The sequence below is a fragment of the Physeter macrocephalus genome, chromosome 11 (genome assembly GCF_002837175.3).
Source record: "Physeter macrocephalus isolate SW-GA chromosome 11, ASM283717v5, whole genome shotgun sequence".
NCBI lineage: Eukaryota > Metazoa > Chordata > Mammalia > Artiodactyla > Physeteridae > Physeter > Physeter macrocephalus.
In genome coordinates, this window is record NC_041224.1 from 30,780,630 (window position 1) to 30,788,687 (window position 8,058).

Below are 8,058 nucleotides of genomic sequence, written 5' to 3' on the forward strand. Positions count from 1 at the left end.
ACACTGGGAAAAGGAGAAGAAGAAAAACTGGGTAAACAAACAAAAACATATTTTTTAAAAGCTATTGGGAACCACAGATTCAAAAAAAAGTCTAAAGGCACTAAATTGGAGAGAGAGCCAGGGGGCTCCACCCTGTGATCAGAGATGGCACTTTGTTTCGGAAGTGCTGGCTGAGTTGGGGAAGGGTTGTGTGGGTGAGTGTGCTGTAGACAGAAGAGAGGTGATGGATGATCCCTGTGAAGATTAACCAAGAGCAGAGATGTAAATGCAGTGGTTCCCTCCCACCCCAACCCCTGCCCCTGAACACGCGAGGTATACTCACACCCATTCAGGTTTATGCAATCTGAGAGTTGGAAAAAATAGTTTAGGTTATTCGAGTTCAAGGTTCTCAATTTTGGCTGCATGTTAGAATCACCAGGGAACTTTTAAAAATACGTTCCGGGGGTGCAGGGGGAGGGCAAGGGTACGTCTGGACCAATTAAAACAGAAGCTCTGCGGGCAAGGCCCAGACCTCAGCACTTCCTAAAGTTCCCAAGGTGATTCTGGGATGTAGCCAACATTAAGCAGCACTGATTTAATTCAACACGCTTCTATCATTCCTTGGACTTTAGATTAGATCCTCATGTGCTTATTTTATCTCCTTCCCACTGCTGAGGGCTCAGGCTACCTCTCGGCTACCTTTGTGTCTTTACAGCATCCACCAAAGTGCTCTGCATATAGTAGGTATTTGATAAACGTTCTTGATGTGATCGATTAAATACACTCCCATGAGAGTTAGTCATTAGGAACTCAACGTCAGGAACCAAATGCATTTCTTACAACTTCAAACTGAACACATCAAATATAGGAGAGAGAAGGACATTCCCAAGCCAGAAAAATTCACACCTTATACTTTACATCAGCCCAGGAGAGTGGAAATGAATACATTTCCAGGGAAATCACCTCAATAAAAATGAACGAAAAAGTCTGTTTCCCCAGCTCAAAAGATTTTCTTCTCTTTCTGGAAACTCACTGACTTTAATCAAGTTGGATCTAGCAAAGTAACAAAGACATTGGCTTCATGGCCGCCTGGTAACCATGGTTACCTGGTTTGATTTCCCCCTCTAGCCGTGACAATCTGTGTGATCCAGGGCAAATTATTTAACCTCTCAAATTATTTAAACTCTGAGCCAGAGTTTTCTCATATATCTTGTTAAAAGATAAACTGAAGCATGTTAAATTTTTTAAGAGTTTATTTGAACAAAAATTGACCTGAATCAGGGAACATCCAATCTAGTGGATAGAAAGATCCTCCAAGGAGCTGTACAAAATGAAAGACATTTATAGCCAGAAGGGGGTGGGAACAAGGAAGTTATTCTAGGCAAAAAGCAGGTTGGTTATTGCAAGGTTACTTTCCTGCAGGGGATGCGGGGGTCTATCAGGCAGATGACCTAACTAGTGCAGATAAGGTGTTTCCTGATTGACTGGCTTAAGACTCCGTTTCTGAAAGAGCGGAAACTGTAATTAAGTATGGGTTTGGTGACGTAGCACTTGGCATAAGTGATTCCATTTTGGGCCCGTTGACTTGTTCTTAACAATATAAAATGGAAGAAAACATAGAACTAACTCATAAAGTTGTGGGGAAGATTCAATGCAAAGTTTCAAGTCTAGACAGCTAGCCCATAATGGGCATTCAGATACTACTTCTGAGTATTCTTGGGGACCATAGAATATTATATGTCTTCATATATTAATATATATTATATTATATGTTATATATATATATCATATTATTATATGTCTTCATATATTCTGTGGTATTAAATCAAGTTGAGTCCTTGCCTGTAGTCCTGATTCCCAGAACTCATCCAACACCAAAACTGGCCACCGAAGAGCTAAGGCGATTCCCCCATCAAGACTAGAAAGGGCTCAGTTAGGACGGGTCTGAAAGATAACACATCACAGCAGTGGAACCGGAAATTGGGCTGGTTGGGGAAAAGAAAGATGGATTTTTCCCTTACTGAAGGGAGAGCTGAACTCTTGAACCAACTGGATGTGTTTTCCTGTGTTTTGCCGACTAGCCAGAAGCAGTGGGCGGATGGATGTCTCTGCCTATTTCCTCCCGATTGTTTTCACAGACCTACACTTTGAGAGGGCTAATTGTTGAGTCCTCATCTTTCTTCCCCACAAGAAGAGGGCTTTGTTCAGCGATTAAATCAGGCTGAGAGGCGAAGCCTTTCCATTTTAGATCAAGGTTTGGGCCCCCAAGTAAAAGAAATATCGCTTCTTTTTCGTTTAGCTGACAATGTTTTCTCCCTCGGAGAATGAATTGGAGATTTCCACCCACCAGAAAGGCCCCACCGTGACTCACACGGATATCAAAATACCAGGAGGTGAGACCCCAGCTAGCAAAGCAGAGCCTGAAGACAGTCGTTTAGACATCTTATTTCTACTTCCAGTGAATGAACACAAGCAAAGATCGCCTTTGGTTCATCTACACAATGGCCTCAGCCCTGTCCCTTCCTTTGTTTTGGGGCGTATTGCATTTCAGACTCATGGGGAGAGGAAACCCTGCCAGTGGCTGGGTTCTGTCTGCTCATTGTCACCATCTCGGGAGGTTTCTTTGCTGCCCAGCTTTGCAAGACTGATGGATTTTTCTCTGAAGTTCTAGAGCTGCTGAGAACTTCTCATTGTTGCTATCTAATGTCATCACCTGCTCTGAGATTAAAGCAGTGTGTTCCATGGCTTTAATCTGAGTATAAACTTCTTCAGTCCTTTCTTTGGGAAATAAATATTGCCCAAGTTTCTTAGTGCAAGTCACATGGCAAATTCACCCTTTAAACAGGAGGCTCTAAGGAGCTTGGGTCCAGCAGGGTTGACTGCCAGCCCCAAAAAGCAACGCAGGAGAGCACTGCGGCTGAGGAACCCCATGCAGCATCACTGAGAAGGGGGAAGAGGGTCAGCTTGCAGGAGAGGAAGGAAGTTGTCTTCTCAGCTGTTAGTAGTAGTGGGTAGTGGCTGTAGCTGGCAGCTTAGAGCTTTAATGCCACACAGAGCTTCTGACACATCCTGGGGCACTGTTTCCTCTCTCATTCTTTCCAGGGAAGTAACTCTTGGTGAAAAAAGGGCTGGATCAGGAGTCAAGTCGGTTTAGTCTCAGCTGCTATTATGCCTGCAATCGCTTCCCCTCTGTGAGACTCGGTTTCCTCATTTATAAAGTGTGAGGGTTGAACTCGAGGACCTTGAAGACCCCAGCTCGAGCCATCATGGCGTCAAAGACTAAAAGACTCATATGATGATGTGTTTGTAATTCTCTTTGATAGGAACTAATGTTTTTCTCATTCATCTCCTATAAAATTTTCTCCTAGCATTTAGCAGTCTAGGACCGTAATAGGAACTCTGTAAACCCCAAGTGAGTGAATGAAGGAACGAACCTGATTGAACCCAGCTCTTCTCACTCCCGAGAAGCTCCATGTCTGAGTGAGGAGGCCCCAGTAGCAGTACAATACTCCTTTGTCCTCAACTGCCCTTTTCCAGCTTCTCACTCACCTAATCCTTTGTGAGCTGTGGATTTTAAAGACCAGGAATTACTTGTCCAAGGCCAAGTAATTCTACTGGCAAAGTATACCAAACACCCGAAAAAGAAAAACACTTAAGTGATTTTTTATAAGAGGAATATAAGTCTGAGTCAAAATCAGGAAAGAACAGTATAAGAAACAACAATTATAAGCCAGTTTCACATTGAATATAGTGTGAGGCTAGAACCAAAAGGCTTGATTTCAGTAAAGACTGCTAAGAATGGGGCTTCCCTGGTGGCGCAGTGGTTGAGAATCCGCCTGCCGATGCAGGGGACGCGGGTTCGTGCCCCGGTCCGGGAAGATCCCACATGCCGCGGAGCGGCTGGGCCCGTGAGCCATGGCCGCTGAGCCTGTGCGTCCGGAGCCTGTGCTCCTCAAAGGGAGAGGCCACAACAGTGAGAGGCCCGCATAACGAAAAAAAAAAAAAAAAAAAGACTGCTAAGAATGATGCCTGAAATCGAATTCCCGGTGACCTTCGTTTCAGTTTCCTCCTGAATCAGTAAACAAATAAAACACAAAATATAAGAGATAAAGACACAAGTAAGAAAGTGGATACAGCTTCCCAGCTCTTGCCTAGTTTCTCAGAGACGTGCTTCCTCAGTTTTGTTTTCTGTGAAGAGAAGGCAGGATGAGAAATCCAGCACATCAAAGAGCCCAAGTCACCAGTTTTCTTCCATGTGTGCTCTAGAAAAAGGAGAGGGGTCATATCATCATTCAAGGGTCTATCTATTACTATATAAAGCAATTCCTTTTTCCACTACAAGGACCACAGTTTTGTGTCTTTGAAGCATTGTGTTTTTATTGCGTTACTGGGTCCAGAGTAGACTTGACCATAGCCTATCACAAATATACACAAAACTCCTAACAATGTCTATCTGCAAATTGAAATCTGCAATGTATTTTAAAAATAAATAATGACCAGCTTGGGTATATCTTAGAAGGATATAGTAAAAGCTCTCATAACGTAATACAACACATCAATAGATAAAAGGGCAAAAAGCACCATTTTTGTACATGCAAAAAAACCCCACATTCTGTTAACTCAACTCCAATTTATGATTTAACGTAAAAAAACTGATCAAATCAGGAGGAAAAAAAAAAAGGATTACTCGTCCAGATATACTCTGCTTGCCACAGAACTAATTTATTCTTGTGTAAGAAAGCCCAGAGTGTTGACTGGGCTAAGGTCCCTCTGATCCAGAGCATCCGCTGAGCACAGCTCTTTGCGGGGGACTGTACCCACACTCTCAGGCCTGGGCTGAACTGGAATATGGTTAGTGTCTTTCTAAAACACAGTGAGCAGCCAGATTGCTCCAGAGAGGACAGCATCTCTCCAGAAAGTCCCTTTGTCTTGACCAAGCTCGTCTTCCTGTGGCTGGTGGTGGTCCGGCTCCCTTGGAGAAATGAGGGTTTGATCGTCACTACATGCACTCGACTCACGCTCCCTGGGTATATGCTTTTTTATCCTGCTAAATGGAGTGGCGTCATGCTCTTCATTTGGCACCTGGGGCCCAGAAAGTCCCGAACAGCTGAGCTGAGGCCACGCTGTCCCCTCAATGGGCTGAGGAAACTAAGAGGTAACACGTTTAACTCCAAAACCCTGGAGTTACAAAATGACAAATCATAATTTGTCTCACACCTTTTCCACTCCTCTGGGGGGTCGGGGGGAGAAGCAAAGTGAATGAGAGAAAGAGAACAGGCCCCAGTAAGAAAAAGTCCCAGGCCCAGGGGAGCAGCCCAGGAAAACGTCTGCCTCAGTTGACAGCTCAGATGTGCAGACAAGATCAGAGGGGTGGCACTTAGAGGCCAGCCTGAGCACATGGCCGTGTCCTTGCTCCCTCCTGGCGGGGTCGGGGAGGGCTCGTCTGATGTTGTCACAGTGCGTTTACTTCCCCTTCCTTATTCTTCGCTCCATCCCTGTCATTCCTCACCAACTTCATCCACTGAGACATTCTGGGACTTTAATAACAAAGTAAAGAGCCTTGGGCGGGGAGTTACATCTAGGAGTTTTGTGTATATTGGTAATAGGCTATGGTCAAGTCTACTTTGGACTCACATCTTGGAGGTGGACAAAAATGCTCAATGTGTTGCCCTGGGACCAGACACTGCTCCATTTCCAATCATGACAATGTGGTTTGTAAAGGAATCTTTTTCTTTCTTTAATGAGACACTGAAGCTCCTGCCTTCTTCTCTAGGCTGACACCTCGGCCGTACTGGAACTCTTAGGACCTGGGCATCCCCAGTGAATCTATCAGATTGCTAGCTCAGAAAGGGTGATGCCCAGTCTTAAAATGTTTACTGTTTCTAGTACTTCAAACAATGCTTGCACATAACACACCTTCGACAGATACTTGTGGGGAGGGATAAGCCCCTTCCAAGTCATATGTGAAAGCCTCACGTTCTAGTGAATGAGGCTCTCTAGACTGCACAGTAACTGAATCTGCTGTAAAAAAAAAAGCGGGGGGGGATAAATTGGGAGCTTGGGAGCTTGGGATGAACAGATACACACTACTGTTTATAAAATAGATAAACAACAAGGACCTACCATATAGCACAGGGAACTAACTATATTCAATACCTTGTAATAACCTATAATGGAAAAGAATCTCAAAAAGAATAGATATATGTGCACATCTGTAACTGAATTACTTTGCTGTACACCTGAAACTAACACACCACTGTAACTCAACTATACTTCAATTTTTAAAAATGAAAGAAAAAAAGCAAAACAAAAACTGTTTTTAGGGCATTACATTGAGAATGTTTTCATCCCGCCTGCTCAACCCAAACACCTGAGAGCAATCTTCCATTACAGTTATTGCACTCGAGGAAACCCTGAGCCAGGATGAGGCTGACCTTCCAGTTAGCATGCAAACAGGTAACCACCTCCATCCCAGTTAGGAATATGAAGTGCTAAACATTCTGGGTAGTGGAAGGTAATAGTTCATGGAAATCAAAGAACTACAGAGCAGGTAAGAAACTTAAATACTCACCTGCAAAGGAATATCTGTGAGTCCATAGTGATGTAAATAAATGATCGAATAAGTAAGTGAATGGGGAGGAGCGACTAATTTTCCTTACAGAAGAATCACACACAATCATTGTAAAAGAAAGGAAGGAAATAGAAAATTGCCGTTAGACACCACCGTAATAACATCCGCAAAGAAAATACACCAATGAACGCTAAAGTCCAAGGGTGAAACTTTAAGAAGAAACAGGATATTTGTATATCCTCCAAGTGTCTCCCCCCAAATCTTGATCAATTACTGTGGTGGTTTTAACACATGTCCACAAATTCTTTACTACTCCTCCCTTCAGAGATGGAGATTATTTCCTCAAGAACTGAAAATTGAAAGGGAAAAACACTAACCTGACGGTGAAAAGTGGCAGACAACACTAATAAGAACCTTCTGTAAAAAAAAATAAATTAAAAAATTTTTTTAAAAAGTGGCAGACACCACCTTCACCAAATGACTGGTTTACCTCACCAGCAATAAGTCGTGTTGTTGTCTTGTCCCCCAATATGATATGATGAGAAAATCACCTCCCCCAAAATGCATTAGCTTAGTCCTATCATGAGAAAACTTAAGACAAATCCAAGTTGAGGAGCCTTCTGCAAGATACCTGACTAGCACTCCTCAAAATTATCAAAGTCATTATTTAAAAAAAGGAAAGTCTGAGAAATTGTCACAAATTGAAGGTTAAATGCCATGTGGGATCCTGAATGGGATTCTGGAACCGAAAGTGGATATTAGTGGAAAAACTGGGGAAATTCAAATAAAGTCTGCAGTTTTGGTAATGGTGTTATACTAATGTTAATTCTTAGTTTTGATGAACGTATCATGTTTTTGTAAGACGTTAACATTAGGGGAAGCCGGGTAAGGGGTAGATGGGAACTCTCTGTGCAATCTTTGCAACTCTTCTGTAAATCTAAAAATATTCAAAAATGAAAAGTTTTTCTGAATCTATCTAGTCTATGCTCTTCATTTTATATATAAGAAATCTCGGGATGTTAACATGCAAATGTCCAGTATCCTAGCACCAGGCATGTGGTAAGTGCTTGATAAATGGTCCTTTAATTACATGGACTTTATTCTAATGGCCCTAGAACCCAGGCATCCCGGCCATGCAGTCCTGGGCAAGTCCCTACAAATATTGACTCTATAAAGTAATGAAAGTAATGTTTTTTTTAAGTTTTGTTTTTAAAAGATAAAACAGAAATAAAATAAAAATAAGAAGTAGCTCCTTTCTTTTCACTAACCATCAAATTCAGATTTTCCCTAGATATATTTAGTGAAAGAGAAGAGTTAACATGGCTAAAATCTTACCTGTCTGGCAGCTGGCACTTAGTTTTAATTTTAAGTTTAATTTTAATTAATAGGTGGTAGACATCACTACACATTTAAAAATAAAAGGAGGACCAGTGACCATCAGAATAAATATTTCACGATACTATTTGATAGAATAGGTTTTAACCATCTCATTAAATGCCCCAGACATT